The sequence below is a fragment of the Wolffia australiana genome, chromosome 17 (assembly GCF_029677425.1).
Source record: "Wolffia australiana isolate 7733 chromosome 17, ASM2967742v1".
NCBI lineage: Eukaryota > Viridiplantae > Streptophyta > Magnoliopsida > Alismatales > Araceae > Wolffia > Wolffia australiana.
The window spans coordinates 6,603,121-6,620,712 of NC_135851.1; the positions used below are offsets into that span (position 1 = coordinate 6,603,121).

At 36.5% G+C, this 17,592-nt stretch overlaps 1 non-coding gene across 1 annotated transcript; it reads left to right on the forward strand.

The window, feature by feature from the left end:
* Window positions 1-11,697: 11,697 nt before the first annotated feature.
* On the forward strand, window positions 11,698-11,894 carry LOC144714690 (U2 spliceosomal RNA). Its single transcript, XR_013584431.1, has one exon. It is a non-coding gene; the product is annotated as a U2 spliceosomal RNA (small nuclear RNA).
* Window positions 11,895-17,592: the final 5,698 nt, after the last annotated feature.

The following is a 17,592-nucleotide window of genomic DNA, read 5'->3' on the forward strand; positions in this document are numbered from 1 at the left end:
TTGGTAAGCCTATAAAATTTCCCAAATTAGATACATTTTGAATTAAGAAAGAAACACCTTCCTCGTGTGCATGCGGTGGGTATTGTTCACCCAACTGATATCCGGTATCAGAAAACCGATATTTGATATTGGCAATAAAGCCGAGACGGTGCCTGATATCGGATATCGGATTTTGGTCGATATCTGTCTTTGAAGTGTGGACGGATACCAGTGATCTAAGGACGGGACAGATCTCGGATACCGCATATTGAAACCGATATCCGGATATCGATAACCGATCCGAATATTTTTTTTCGGATCTGTTGCAATCTCATATGGTAGATTTCTAAAATATTTTAAGGTTTAAAGTCGGTCCAGCCATTTTTCATATAAAGCCTTGTATTACATTGCGTGCACAAACGAATGTTGCATGTGACATTATTATAGAAATGGACCTATGACTTTATATTGTCCAAATTTGAGTAGGAGAACTATACAAAAATAAAAAATTATCCATAATCCCTAAGAAAGAATTTATTTTGATTCTTAATCGTGCAAGGTGTAACCTATATTTTTTTATGGGGACTAAGGAATATCTGAAATATTTTTCTCGAAATTAGAAAAGACACTAGAAGCTTATTTTTATTAAAGTTATAGCATGTATGTGGAAGATGTTTACATATCCACCACTACATATCCACCACTAAATACTTGATAAAAGGAAGACCTTTGAAATAATTTATTTTGATTCTTAATCGTGCAACGTGTAACCTATATTTTTTATGGGGACTTAGGAATATCTAAAATAGTTTTCTCAAAATTAGAAAAGACATTACAAGCTTATTTTTATGAAAGCTATATCATGTATGTGGAAGATGTTCACCTATCCACCACTAAATACCTGATAAAATGTAGAAGCTTTTTGGGAAATGTTGAAAATTCTACAAGTAATGCCCACACTTTGTTGAAAATCATACAATTAAATATTAACTATGTTGAAAATATGTATATTAATAATTTTTTAGTCTCCACATTGGGTAAGTGTAAATTTTTAATGTTGGAAATTTTTAGAAATTTATAGGGAAGTGTTGAAATTTTTTAACAAAAGATGCCCACACTATCTGGTTCTTTAACGTGGTTTATATACCTAATATTTATATTAGTGGATTAAGTACAAATTTTAAATATGTATATTACTAATTTTGCGGTATCCACATTGGATAAGTGTAAAAATTTTAATGCTGGAAAATTCTAGAAATTTATAGGAAAATATTGAAAATTTTTAACAAAAGATGCCCACACTATCTAGTTCTTTTACATGGTCTATATACCTAATATTTTTATTAGTGGATTAAGTGCAAATTTTAAATATGTATATTACTAATTTTGTAGTCTCCACACTGGAAAAGTGTAAATTTTTAATACTGGAAAAGTATAGAAATTTATGGGAAAATGTTGAAATTTTTTAACAAAAGATGCATGCAACAAAATTGACTACTTCTGTAATATTTTACCGTCAAAATACACCCTTCACCTTAGGATTTCCACACAGCTCCATCAACGGTTTGTGCTTACTTGGTCATCACCTGCATAGCAAAAGAGAACAAATAAAACATGATGATTATGTAAAATATGCATATGAGGTAATCAATGTAGGTTATGTGTACCTCGAGCAGGTGTGACTACCCCATCCTCGCCATCCTCGCCATCCAAATCCAGCTCCACATCAGTGTACCATCTCTTGTTGTCCGCATGCAACCAACACTTCACATTGATGAGTGTTTCGATGCTTATCGGCGACAAACATGCTCTCTTGTACGTGACAATAGCGTTGCCGCCGAGAACATGCGCTCAACACGAGCGCTTGTTGCACATATGGACAATAGATCCCTTGTAATGGAGGCAAGTAAGGATAAGCATTTCGCCCCTATGCTGGCCCACCAAGATAGTGGGGTGAACACTTCCTCATTAGGCACGACCTCTGTTAGGTATTGGTTGAACTCATTCAATGCCGACCTTGTTGACATAGGTGCCGGTTGGACTTTTCGCATAGTGCTCTATAGCCAAGAGTCCAACTCTCTACCTTTTGAGTGGTCCGATTTAACGTGCTCACTCGTTGCATGCCTTGGCGAGTCACATGGTAAAAAAGATTGTACATATGCAATGTTTGCTTCTCTGACGCCCTGACGCCCTTTGTAGAATGAGTCCATCTATGCCGCGCTGGTGATTGCATCATTTGCCCACAAGATTTTTGCATACTACGCGAGCTCGCGTTGCATCGCTTTATATGCTTGTGCCAAATTAGAATGATCTCCTTCATGCAACCGTCGTACGCAGGAGAAGAAAGTGCCCTCTTCGATTTTCTAGACCACCTCCTCCATGTGGCGAATGAGGCCATCTATGAGAAATAATACATCACTATCTTGCAAACATGATCGGTGGATACAGTGAACCGCCCAAGGATGTCGACTTCCCCTTTTGGCCAAAATCCTTTGACATTTCATCAATGACATCACGTTTCTTCACGGCAGCGGATAACATAGCGTAAGTGCTGTTCCAGCGTGTCAGACAGTCCAACATGCCCATGTTAGAGTCCTCGACTTCGGGGCCATCTTCACATGCCTTCGCATACTCCTCTCTTTGTTGCATAGAGCTCCGAATATTACGCAGTAATGTCCGCACCTTCGCAACTACATCACCCAAATATAACAGTCGGCGTGCCCCATCATTGTCGTCAGACACTGAGAATATATCTCCATGATCATTGTCTCGTCATTGTCGTACTGGTCAGTTGTCCTGCTCACACCGCCTTCATTGGGCTCTATTACGTGGGCCGAAGGAATGCCGAAGCTTTTTATTTACGCTTGTACGACAGTGTTCAGAATGTGCGCAACACATGGGACGTGCCTTTTGGCGCTAAATATCGAGTTAACGCTCTTTATCTTCTTCGAAATCAATGACAACATCTTTTTATTTGCAGAGTCATTGTCAATAGTCACATCGTAAACCTGCATAAATAATGTACACATGTAAAATCACATGTTTAATTACTAAGATAAGTTTGATGTTGAATGATGACCTTTGGGTTCAGATAGAGTTCTTTCAGGACCTGAAGAACGATAGATGCCATGGTGTCCCCATCATGCTTGCCGACGATCTCTCAGATGGCAAGTACCCGCTCTTGGTAGAGCCATTTCTTGTCCACCCAATGAACGGTGATGCCATGAAGTCCATTATCGTTCTCTGTAGTCCACGCGTCTACAGTGAGGGACACTTGGTCCACGTTCCACGGCGAATCAATTAAACATATAAATTGTGCAATAACATTCTTCGTCTCATCTGGCCTATGCCCTCTTATTGCTCCTCTTCGGCTTGACTCTCCCTATTATTTGGTGTGCATTGCATCCGTTATACATGGCTGATCATGGTCGTCCACCACCAAGCCCTTAAGCTGAACATGACATTTAGGATGACAATATTGGAAATGTCTCCAAAATATGTTGGTGCTCTTGTCGGCCTGCCGCTTGATTGCTTTCCTCTTACTGTGCGGGTTCTTCTCACGCCACAATAAGCATGCATAGTACCCATTACCAATGTTTTTGAAGTAGTCAATGATGACTGAACGGTTCGAACAAGGGTAACTCTGTACGGTACGAGATGTTCCCACGTCCGTACCTTCAAGACAACTGGATTTTGCCCCCAAGCAGTCTTGGGCCGGAGCACTACCTCTAGGTGGATTCATGGTTCTAAGAAGCATAATTTGTTTAGCAACGATTTTTCCATACATCAGTGCATGTTGATGAGCGATGCTTAAAACTCTAAAGCAAATAAGAGATACAATGAAGATAAGCAATAAAGAAACTGAGCACTATAAAGAAATTGAACACAATCTATAAAAAGCAGCGACAGCGGAGCAACTTTCTGGAATAACATACAAGAGGAAAAATTATTCAATGATGAGAAGAGACTAGAGGAACATAGAATAGATGAGTAGAGGGGGTGAGTGAAGAAGAAGAGAATTGGAAAAATGACAACGGAGAAGAAGGAATAAGTGAATGAAAAATCAGCAGTCGCAGGGCAAATTTCTGAAAAAAACTGAGAATTGAAAAGTGAAGAAACCATGAGAAGAGAAAACTAGAAGAAGGGAAGAGATTTGAGAAAGGAGAGAAGCGTGGAGGAGAGGGAAGAAGAGCAGAGGAGGTGAAGAAGATGCAATTAAAGAGATTTGAGGAGTAGAGGGGAAGAGGAAGAAGAGGAGAATTGGAAGAATGACAGAGGAGAAGAAGGTAGAAGTGAATAAAAAAACAGCAGCAGCAGGGCACAGTTATGGAAACAACTGAGAATTGAGAAGTGAAGAAGAGAGAAGTAGGAGGGAAGAGAATTGAAAATTTATTGGGCCATCTTTTGTTGTTTCTCCTGCCAAGGAAGAGGTCAGACATATATATTTTTTTGCTTGTACACTCTTCTGTGAAAGATGAATCTCCCGACATTCTTCTGTGAATTTTTGTTTCCAACATAGCAGCAAGCAAGAAAGGGAGGGAGAATGAGAGAGACAAAGAGAGGAGTCACAGAGTGAGAGAGAATGAGAGAGACAAAGAGAGGAGTCATAGAGTGAGAGAGTGACAGAGGCAAAGAGAGAGAGAGTAAGAGAGAGGGTGAGAGAGACAAAGAGAGAAAGAGTTAGATATAGATAGTCAAACAAACAAAGAGAGAGTAAGGGAGACTTAATAAGTGAGTGACTAAGAAGTGTAGACAAAGAGAGAGAGAGCAAGAGGGAGGGACTGAAATACGCAGAGAGAGACTGAGAGAGAATGAGAGAGACAAAGAGTGATAGAGAGGGAGAATGAGAGAAATAATTTGAGAAAGAGTCACAGAGTGAGAGAGAATGAGAGAGAACGAGAGAAAGAGTGAGAGGGCAGGAGAATGAGAGAGACAAAGAGAGGAGTCACAGAGTGAGAGAGACAAAGAGAGGAGTCACAGAGTGAGAGAGAATGAGAGAGACAAACAGAGAAGGAGTCACAGAGCGAGAGAGTGATAGAGGCAAAGAGAGAAAGAGTAAGCGAGAGGGTGAGAGAGACAAAGAGAGAATGAGAAAGAGATAGGGTGAGAGAGACAAAGAGAGAAAGAGCAAGAGATAGATAGTTAGACAGACAAAGAGAGAGGAAGGAGACTTAGTAAGTGAGTGACTGAGAAATATAGACAGAGAGTGAGAGAGCAAGAGTGAGGGACTGAAATAAACAGAGAGAGACTGAGAGAGAATGAGAGAGACAAAGAGTGAAAGAGTGATAGAGAGGGAGAATGAAAGAAATAAAGAGGGAAAGAGTCAGAGTGAGAGATAATGAGAGAGACAAAGAGAGAAAGAGAGAGAGGGAGAATGAGAGAGACAAAAAGAGAAAGAGCCACACAGCGAGAGAGAATGAGATAGGCAAAGAGAGAAAGAGTAAGAGAGAGGGTGAGAGAGACAAAGAGAGAAAGAGTAAGAGACAGAAAGGAAGAAAGAAGAAGAGAGAAAGAGTAAGAGATAGATAGTTAGACAGACAAAGAGAGAGTAAGGGAGACTTAGTAAGTGAGCGACTGAGAAATATAGACACAGAGAGAGAGAGAGCAAAAGGGAGGGACTGAAATACGAAGAGAGAGACTGAGAGAGAATGAGAGAGACAGAGTGAAAGAGTGATAGAGATGGATAATGAGAGAAAAAAAGAGAAAAAGATTCACAGAGTGAGAGAGAGATACAGTGGGACACACACACACTTAGAGATATAAAGGTACTGAAGACAGAGATATATGAAGAGTGAGAAGGCAAGAGAGTGAGACACATTGCGAAATAGACTAAGAGAGACTGAAAGACAGAGACAGCGAGATTAAGAAAGTCAGATAGAAAGAGTTAAACAGACGGACTGATAGAGAGAGAGAGAGTAAGAGAGAGATAAATAGTGAGACAAAGCAAGAGACAATGAGAGAGAATGAAAGACATGGAGAAAGATAAGGAGTGAGAAAGAGGGAAAGATTAAGACAGGAATAGTAAGAGATAGAGTGTGTTTCATATATAGTGAAGGAATAAGAGACAGTGAGACAGAATGAAAGACAAAGAGAAAGATAAAGAGTGAGAAAGACAGAGAGAAAGTTAGAGATATAAGGAGAAACTGAAATACAAATTTAACATGCAACCCGATGTATATACAATTCTCTTCAACTAGAAAACTTAGTATAGTGGGCAATGAACATACAACAGGTAAAATCACATATGAACTAAAAAAAAAAACTGAGATATAAAATCAAACAGATGAATTAAACACCATCTTCGACGAAGATAAAAATATGAATGCACATAGTTGTGAAAATAACATATTAACATGGTTACTGTCACAAGATAGGAAAAAACGAAATGGTAAAAACTAGAATTGAGGAAGATAAAAACATTTTAATGAACATGAAGAAGACGAAAATTGAGAATTGGCGAAAGAAGAAGGATATGAGAAAGATCAGAAGAAGAAGAAGAGAAATAGATGTCCAGGGCTAAGGGGAAGAACAGGAAGAAGAACTTACCCCAGTCCGCCGTCCGTCGATTCCACATTTGCCGCCATCCAACGATGGGGTCGTCTGCCGTCCGTCGTTCACTATCCGCCAGACCTATTTCATGTATTTTAGATTCAAACTTTCAAATCAAAAGATATTCGAAAGTTTTGCAATGAAAATATATGAAGTAATGTTTCGATGTTGTATACCGGAATTTGATATCCAACATCGAAAACCGATGTCGTCATCCTCCCCCTTAAGACAGAGGTGGATGATGACATTGAGACGGATATTGATATCGGATATCGTCACGGTAGCAACCGATACCTGATACTGATATCCGGTATCCGGATATCGAAAAAAATGGATACCGGGAATTCCCTTTCCGGTATTCAATACTTTCATCCGATACCGTATCAGGACGAACGAACACTAGCGGTGGGGGGACCATTGGCACTATTGAACTATCTCCCATTAGTGAACTATGAATGTGGGCTTGCATGCGGTCACTGGGGGACTTGAAAGTCAGTTGCATGGTTGTTGATGTGGCTTTTGCGGCTTGGCTTGCTACTGCAATTGTCTCTATGTGGCTTGGCTTGATGGTGTTGTCGCTAAATGGCTTCCATTTTTAATATTTTTTTTACTTTTGATCATTGTTTTTTTCCTTAACACCCACTCTCTATTATAACTTCAAATAAACCAATAAAGCCTAACAAACTTGACCTAAAAGGTCAAACATTAAAATTGAAAGTGTGATCTGGGGTATAAATTGTTGGGTATTCATGCAAAACCAATGAGTTGACGCAATTTAGGAATCATGTATAGTTTACATATGTTTAAAATCTATAAATTGGGCTGGATTCATGCTTGCATATTGATGTGTCTGAAATATCCAAGTTTATGGGATTATGGTTTGGCAAATATCATTGTTGTGTTTGGAAGATCATTTTATTTGAGTTTGATTTGAAGCTTTGGTAAGAGGTCATGTCTATTCTTGAGTGCGCTTTAACTTATTAGGCCAGCCACAGATTGACTTTGGGTAGTATAGATGTTTGTTGTTGGTTGTGAACACCATGTACTAGTTGATCTATGGGTAAGCAGGTTGTGGATTATCTTGAAAATCAGACAAAGTGTATAAATGAATGATTGAGTTACTGGAAGATTGATTGAGAGGATATTTACAAGTTGACATAGACAACAACATTGTGGATTCATTGGAGGATATAGTTTCCTACACTTTGATCAAAATTAAATATTATATTATATAGAATTTTGTAAGTTAACTTTCTGACCACGATTTTGGTTAGTATTCATAAATGAATATTTATTTAGAAGCTTTGTCTTAATATCATTCTTGATAGAAATACTTAGAAATAAATTTTTTATGCTTATTTAAAGGTTGCCATTTGAGAGATGATCTCAGCGAGATGAGAAGGACGAAGTCAAATTACATTAATGATAAATGGAACTGTAATGATCTTTTTAAGTAATTCACCTTCTAAATAGTACTTAATTAAAATTATTCATAAATAATTTTATGCACCGTTACCAAGATGCCAATTGTGTGATCGAGTGTATTTACTTGATATTGCATTTGTATTGCGTGCATCAGTATCAAAATGTGTTTCCACATCTATATGTGCATTGTACTTTGTGTCAATGTGTGTAAATGTGCATAGCGTTGCACATGCGAACCTATATTTGTACATAGGTGGGGATCATACATATGGTTGTGGAAAGGAACTAAGTTATGGAAGTGTATTCTAATATTACATGCATGGTGTCTCTGAAATATGTCATTAAAATTGACAGCTACGGACAATTTGAACAAAATGCTTCAAAACTTTTGGTGCCTTTCCTGTGAATATAATTTTTTGGAAATTTTTATTTGAAGTTGTTGTCCAGCATTTATCACTTTTAATATGTTTAGATACGTGCCATACATCTAGAATGTAATGTCATAAAATGATTTCCTTCAGCGATAAGATACCGATTTTGATATTTTTCTTAATTCAGGGATAGGTTTAAACACTTAGAGAGGTCTTATGTATGCATTATTGTTGGCATTAATTTCTGATGAGGTGATATATTGTATTTATATGTGTAGTTCACATATATTTCCCCTTTTTCCCTTCTTCCTACATGCTCTCTGCCTCCGTGCTTCAAATTTTTTTTCAGACAAATAAAATGAAATAAAATAGAGTATAAAGGAAAAGTGAATTAAAAGTGGGTAGGCCATGGTCACTGAATGGGTGTGACAAACAAATAAATATGATATTACCTTGTGATTTATTTCATCATGCTGGAAATGATGATACTTTTGCAAGTGTATATGAGTTTATGAATGTTAGTGAGTGGTTTAATCTTCAATGCAATGATATTAGTGCCAAACATTTATTTTAAGGTAATCCACATTGCTGACAATCATAAACTAAAACAAGAAACGTCATGGACACAATTCTTTAAAATTCACTTAAGTGTTCAATAGACTCAGAATATGCCACTTGGAAGACTTCATAGATTGTGAATATTGTGATATTTATTGGGTTGGCAGAAAATAATAAGCTGATTAAAAATTTATCGCCAACCTTCTTGTGCACAATAATGCCACAACCGAGAATAATACTGTTTAAATATTTGTAGGATTTGAATATAATACATGAGATTTATTGGATAGAATGCAGTATTCCTGACTTATAGACAATAAGGATGATTTGATTGTTATTTTAATCATGTAAAATTTTTTTTATATACTATCTTGTATATACTAATCTCTAGTGAGTTTATCCTATTTGGTCCTCTATAATTAGATGGTAGTTTTAATGAGGTTAAAAAAATCAATGGGTATTATCCTTGATATTAATCCCCAACGATCTATTTAGTCATTACTCTTCACTCTTTACTTTAGATGCATTGCTCTTCACCCTTTACTCTTCACTTATGGTCAGTAAAGCCACTTTAAGGGTAAATTTTAGTCTGGAAAAAACCTATTCACGTATAATCTCGTAGATACTATTCTACAAACATTTTATTATATTTGATATTTTCTTAATTCAAGGAGAATTTCAATCTCTCAGAGGTATTATCTGTGTATTATTGTATTTGATATTTTCATAGATAGATGATAGTTTTTATCATTCAGAGGTCTTATGGATGTATGCATTATTGTTGGCACTAATTTCTGATTAGCCTCATTATATTGTCTTTATTTAGGTTTAGTTCATATATCTTTACCTCTTTTCCCCTCTTCCTATAGTCTCTCTCCCACCTTGTTTTAAAACATTTTTTTAGAATGAAAAAAATGTATCTGATGTGGCTGATTTGGGCACGGCAGGTTGTTAAAGGGCAGAAGAGTTGATTCCTCTGAGGTTTGAATGGGGAGTCACTTGATTATCATTTGGGGGAGTTGCTTGATTGATGGTCATGGATGCGGGGCCCGCCGTCTGCGCGCAGGCGACTCTCTTTGTTCATTGTGTACAGCCTTGTTCCTTGGCCTTTTTTTGTGGGGGGGGATTGGAAATCCCATTTATTGGCCTCCCCAAGCTTATATGTAAGTCATCCTCTCTCTTTTATCATCAATGAGAGAGGCCTGATGATGGCCCACAAGTGAGGTACCAAATGAAACAAGAGAGAGCATGATGGGAATGGAAATAGAAAATTTCAGTTTACACAAGAGAGCAGGAGATGGCTATCTCGAATAGAAGTAAAACTATTTATTTTAGAAAAAAAAAAAAGAGTTCAAAGTGGATAGGCCATGGTCACTGAATGGGGATGATGGCAGACAAATGTTACGTTTGAATTTACCCTGTCATTTCATCATCTTGGAAATTATGATACATTTGCGAGTATATGTGAGCTTACAAATTAATCTCCAAGTGCAATGTGATATGAATGGTGAATTAATAGGAGAAAAGTTGTGAGAGGTAATCCACAGTGTTAGCACTCAGTAATCATCACGCAAGGTCTCACCAAGAAAGCCACTAAATCAAGAAAAACATCATCTAATTTCAACAGGAAGATTGTATGAATGTCGATCAAGCACCATCGACTTATAATGCGAACAATTAATAGGATAACACGTATGGAGCGAGCTTAAATGACAGTGCATGCCAAGAAGTTTTAGGGACGGATCTTATCAGCAGGTATAATAGATTAAACACGGCAATATTATCATATTTAATCACGTCACAATGAATAACAGTGTGGGATTGGTTGCTGTGAGATAGATATTAGAGCATGGAATAATGGAATATATAGGTCTGGTAAATTAGTCGTTAATAAAAGAAAAACTAAACCCATTTCCACACTTGTACTTGAAGTTTTAGAATTCTCGATTCTGCTTAGATAACATGAATATGCATAATAGGTTAAACCGAATATGTATTCAACTTTTTGTATCGATGTGGCTCTTTACACCACCAAAAATAAAATAAAAAACTTGGGCGAATGAAAAAGGCTAGATGAAGTAGATCCTTTAGATGATCAACAGACTATGACTATTGTGGCATTTCAAGTACTTCAGAGACTACGAATATTGTGATATTTATTGGGCTGTTGGGCGAAGGCAAGAAGTAATTTTAAAACATTATCACTGCAATCCGTTGTGCACAACAACCCTGAAGCTGAGAATAATAGTACCATTAATTAATTAATTAATTACTTAATTAATGAGAATAACTCTATAGATCCGTAGGATTTGAATAGAATGCATCGGATTTATTTAGGTATTAATTAATAAGATTTATTTATTTATGGATGAATGCGGGTCATCGTTGGCGGTAGAGTTTGTTCTGGAGCTTTATTTATTTATTTATTTAGCGTACAACAAACATAACATTTTTCTGGGTGGAATTGACGTAGTTTATATATCTAATAGGCGAAGACAATTTATCCGCGGAAGGAATAGCACTTTATTATCCGTGCACGGTTCGGTGGCGATTATTCGTCGGCATTCAAATGATAAAAGAAGTTACTTATACGCACCACGATAATAGATAAATTTATTTAATTATCGCCGAAGCCGCTTCTTTTGACAGGAAACGACGATAAACTTTGGAGCCGTTGGATGTGGTTTGAACGGCGAGGACGACCGTGGGCTTTGTAGTGCGCGTGGGAGCGTCCGCCAGATAATCCCATATGGGAAGATTTGAGACTAGGTTGGAAACAGGGTACAAGTAAGGAGTCGGGTGCGACGGAGAAAGCATACCTTTCTCGGCCTTTTGGCTAAGATCAAGTGTAGTATCTGTTCTTACTCATTTTAATATCTGATACGTGGGCCATCGGCCCACATGATATTAAATTAATTTCTTGTGGGGGAGGGCCCGCCACAGTGGCTTGCCACTGGGGCCCTCGCGCGTTGCCCTTGCGTTGCACTACTGCACGGGCCCGGCGCACCCCTACCAAATTAATACAAAAATATTTTTTTTGGCTTGTAAAGAATCCAATCTGTGTTGTGACAATCCACTGTGGCTGTCGAGCAAGTTCATAATCAGTTCGTTATTTGCTGATTTTGCCTGATGGCAAGGACAGACGGATATTCTCCCCTGTATACATATCTCAACTCCCTCCCGATATTTAATATTTGGATAACAATGTCTGACATCGGTTTAAAAATATCTTGTATCCGGATAGCAATATCTGATAGCAATAAAATGGTATCCAGATAACAATATCTGATATCCGGATATCGGTTTAAAGATAAGGGAAGTGTCCCATATGGGAAAAATATAAAGTACCTGTGGTCAATAAATTGTTTGAAAATTCCAGGCGCTGTACCAAATGCCAAAACCATTAGTTAGATGAAACAGTATACATGACTCCCAATAGCTTAGTTAAGGGTTCCAAAATATTTTGAATATATTTTGGACTCGTATATCATATATCGAAAAAACCGATATGCGACCTCGACATCTGATATCGTCATCCAACATTTGAGATGAGGACGGATATCAGTACTCATAACAACTGAGATCCGATATCGTCATCCGACATCAGAATATTCGTATGGACGGGTATCGGAAAAGCCCATTTCTGAGATCAGGTTCAGCACCCGTCCTAATATCGTCATCGGATATCGTAGTTGGGACCTGCGAACACTAGTATACATTTCGACATTGTCAACGTCCGGATCACCCCTACCATGGACTAAAACCTGTGAAACCGACTTGTATGATAGCTTCTCATGTTTTCCATCGGATGTCGGAGCATGAAAATCTTTGTCCACATCCCGATACAGGGATATCGGAAATGACAAATCCAATATCCATCTTCACCGAGATTGGATATCGGTCGCGACAGTACCAATATCTAATACAGTTATCTGTTCCAATATGGCATCCATCTTCGTCTCAGGGGTTTGATGATGATATCACTGACAAAACGGTTCTTTCGATATAATCCGACGTAAGTTGAAATATTATTTAAATATAATTTAGATTTCGGTTCTTACAATGTCGACAAATAAGTACACATAAATAGGTATGCCAAATAATCAAATATTCAATCAAATTCAACATGTTTAAATCGTGGGAGGAATATGGATTTTCAAATGGACACTTATAAGCCCAGCCAGGACCAAAAGGTGTTGGATTCTCCAAACTATAGCTCTCGGTAGACTAGGTCAAAAGTGTGAACATGGGATTCCTGGAGCACAGCTATTTTCACAACATGCGTCTGTTTGAAGTTATTTATCCTGTTTTCTTCATTGGTTCCATATCATACGATGCGTCTTTAGAAACATAAACTGATATCCAGTTATTGATTTTCGGTACGGGTTTTGATATCCGATATGCAGTATCGGCATCTCCCACGTCCTGCCCCTATGATATCAGGTAATCTGAAACAGTATCGGATATCAGATGGATAGCAGGTGGCCGAACACTATGCCCATGTTTTGCGATTAAAGAGGGGAGATATAAGAATTATAAACACACACACTGGAGTCTCCTTGCCTTATTATACAAGCCTAAAGGCACTTCCTGGCTCTCACACTGCTGGATGGGTAATTTTGACACCCATTTCTGTGATTGGTGGTGGAAGCAACATGAGAATGAAGAAGGGTAAATTAATGGTCTCTAATCATTAAACCTTGCTGAGGCCCACTGACCTTGTGACCCAATGTGATGGTCTACTTGATGTGCTGTATAACTTTAAAATTTTCCTCTAGACGTGTTTCTCAGGATCAAATCATTTTTGGGTCTTTTTTAAATTCTATATTTTGTGAGGCATTTCTCGAGGAATATCAGGATGATCCACGTGAATTTTGATTCTCTCTAAAGCTATTCTCCATATTTTGAAATTTACCTCATACATGCATGTCTAATTATGAAAAAAATACATTGGCCTATGGTTTTAAAAATAGGTTAATGCGTAGGATCCATTTATCAGGCGATTACTAAATTCCACATTCAGGTCTATTAGACGATGCAAATAAATATGTCCTAGTTCACGTAGGCAAATTATATGGATAGATGATCATCCACACCCTTGGATCTGTATGAAAAACTAGGAAAACACACAGAGATACATATTTATTATTTCATATATTTAATTATTATTTCTTGGATTTACACTCAAAGTTTTGCTTAAATATATGCCCTGATAGATAATCCCAAATTTAAACTCCCATCTCATAAATTTGATACGTAATTATAACATCTTGGCATATTAGGATAGCAAACAAATATTTAAGTAAGAATAATACTCTTTCTTAGAAAATAAAATATAATTTCTTTTAAATGGGTATCCATAATATCTTTACAGACTATGAATATAATATGGATTTCTGGGCGACAAAAATAATCTTAGATGTTGGCGGGAGTTGACCCACTATGTTTGATGATCTATGCCATTTTTCTCCTGTTGGTCACCATGACATTGCTAGTCGAGAAATATTGTTCTAGATCACTCTTCGCGCACACTGATAGTTCTCTACTCACTTCTACAGTTGAGTGGAACCATTTTATTCTTATGCTGGAACGTCAAACTACTGAGTAATTCCCTCTATTTTTGAAGGCCTTAGCCAGATATGCATTGGACTCATGGGGACAATACAATATCCTCAATACTCTTGGATTGTAGTGGCTTTGATTGATTGAATGAAATCAACTTTCATACAACAAGCTTAATGAAGTTATAAATAAATTCATAATCAGATTATAAAGTTACCTTGTGGGGAACTAACTAAGCCATTGGGAGAGGTTCTGTAAGCCGTTCACCTATAGGCATCTAAACGTATCCATGCGAGCAATATGACAATGAATCTCCTCTTCTTCTTCACTTACTAGTCGTGAAGATCTGATTGATATCTTCACCATCAAGTCTCACTCAACTGAGAGAGTGGAGCGTGTAGACGGGAAGAGGGGGAGGGTGCAGGTCTTCCTGGCATGGGCACCCGAAATAGGTGCACCCTCCAATTATAATTATTTAGGGAATTTTCATAAACGTGCCTAGAAGTTTATTTATATCCAGCTAAGTCTGTTAATCATATGAGTGTGACCCTGTAGTCCTATGTATCCGTCTGGTTAATAACTTATTGACGATATGTTTAAAAAGCTACATAAACATATATATTACTTATTGATGGATTCAGTTAATTCAGTTGACAGGTTAACTTTCAAGATCGTAGTCGTGCCAAACTACACTTCGTGCTCTAGAGGATACATTTTATTAAATAAACTCTCTTGTGTAACCTTTACCATGTATAAGTTGATAGATTACGGTATAAAGAAGTGTGTTTAGAAATTACTAGTAACATGTGGCCAGTTCCTACTAAGGTAAGAGACCGCACCCTTGATCTATGCTCAAGTAGGTTAGGCCGTGAGGGCCATATTTTCCTGATGTTTTATTGAGGGATGGAGGATAGAATATCTTTGGACATATTAGTCGGCTGGGAAGTAAAGAGTGAAAAATTGGTCAATTTATAGCTCGTGCAGTCAATCTGGATCTTGGTGATTGTGCCTCTAGTATAGACATAAAATTGTGATATGATGTATACTTGATTCATGCATGAATGAAACACATGTTTCTATTATCCTCTTCAATCCAATAGATTTGAGATTTTTTTTGACTTTCTAGTGAGTGGAATATTCATGGAAACCTGATGAAGTTAAATTTATGTATTTAATTTTTTGTTAATAATTCAATTAATCCATAAAATTTACAAGATATTACTTTAAAAAATATTATTACATAGTGATGGGAAATGGTAGTCTCCACAAGAAACAGATATTAATAAAATAATGCTATTTAAAGAGGTGATTAGGGGATGAGAACATATACTTTATAAGATAAGAAGAATGTTGAGTTGAGAAAGTTCTAAGGATATATAAATGTATATACAAATTGAATTAATGGCACATTGAATAATCATGACATGTCATATGAACTGGGTATGATGGATGTGAAGATTTTAGATTATGTGTTTTTATGAATTTCAAAATAAACTGAGAAGAGATAACAAAATGTATGTTTTTATTTTGTTATGATGAAAGTTACAAGGACATTTTGGTAGAATGAAAAATGCCTTTGAACGTGAGCATAGAAAAGAGGTAAAATAAAAAGGGAGAAGAGGGGATGAAAGAGGTATCGGGTTGGAAAGAAAATTGCAGGCTGAACGCAAGAAAGAAGAGTCCAGAAATAGAGAAAGTCTGTTGGTGAAGAAAAAGGTTTACAAGAAATCGACAAGGAAGATAGATCAATCTCCAGTACAGCTCCAAAGATCAGATTTCTCAAGCTGATAATCAGGCTCGTTTTTCTTTTCTTTCTTCTGTTATTGATCTTTCAAAATCGTTCATCTCTCTTTCTGTGTTTTTGAAAATCGAAATTTCTTCTGTCATTATCTTTCAAAATCGTTCATCTCTCTTTCTGTGTTTTTGAAAATCGAAATTTCTTCTGTCGTTATCTTTCAAAATCGTTCATCTCTCTTTCTGTGTTTTTGAAAATCAAAATTTCTTCTGTCGTTATCTTTCAAAATCGTTCATCTCTCTTCTGTTTTTGAAAATCGAAATTTCTTCTGTCGTTATCTTTCAAAATCGTTCATCTCTCTTTCTGTGTTTTTGAAAATCGAAATTTCTTCTGTCGTTATCTTTCAAAATCGTTCATCTCTCTTTCTGTGTTTTTGAAAATCGAAACTGCTTTGTTATTGATTTTCAAAAACGTTCATCTCATATCTTTGTCTTTTTGAAAATCGAAATTGTTCTGTTATTGTTTTTCAAAATCGCTCATCTCTCCATCTGTGGAAAATCGAGATTCATTTGTCTGCTGAAAAACGAAATTCATTTTTTGTTTATTCTTTTCTAAATCATTTGATTCATCAGTCTGTTGAAAAATCGAAATTCATCTCTTGTTATTCTTTTATAAATCATTCGATTCATCAGACTGTTGAAAAATCGAAATTCATCTCTTGTTATTCTTTTCTGAGTCATTTGATTCATCAGTCTATTGAAAAATTGAAATTCAGGACATTGTTTCTAAAATCGAAATCTCTGAACATCGTTCTTAAAATAAAATTTCAGAACATTGTGTCTAAAAACAAAATCTCAGAACATTGTTTTTAAAATTGGATTTCAGGACACTGTTTCTAAAATCGAAATCTCTGAACCTCGTTTTTAATATAAAATTTCAGAACATTGTTTCTAAAATCAAAATCTCTGAACATCGTTTTAAATCGTTTTTCAAGAGAACAAAAATTCAGATCGACAGTTCAGAGATTGAATTTTAAAATGAATATTAAATTCTTTAAACTGAGAATCAAATCTTATAGTGAGATCTGTTGAAATTTTTGTTATCTCTCTGAAGTGTGATTTTATATCCTACATTGATAACTGTTAAAATTTCATCTTAAATTTCTGAAGTGGGAATCAAATACTATCTTCGTAACTGTTTAAAATTTCAGTTTGAAATCTCTGAATTGAAAAGAAAATCCTACAGTCATAACTGTTAAACTTTCTCTTTAAAATCTCTGAACCTCAAAATTGACTTCTAAAATAACTGTTGATTCTGCAGATTTTAACATCCTTGTATTTGAAATCAAAAGATAAAATCGTTACTTTGAAATTTTACAATTTCAATTTTCAGAAATTTGAACTGAGTATTAAA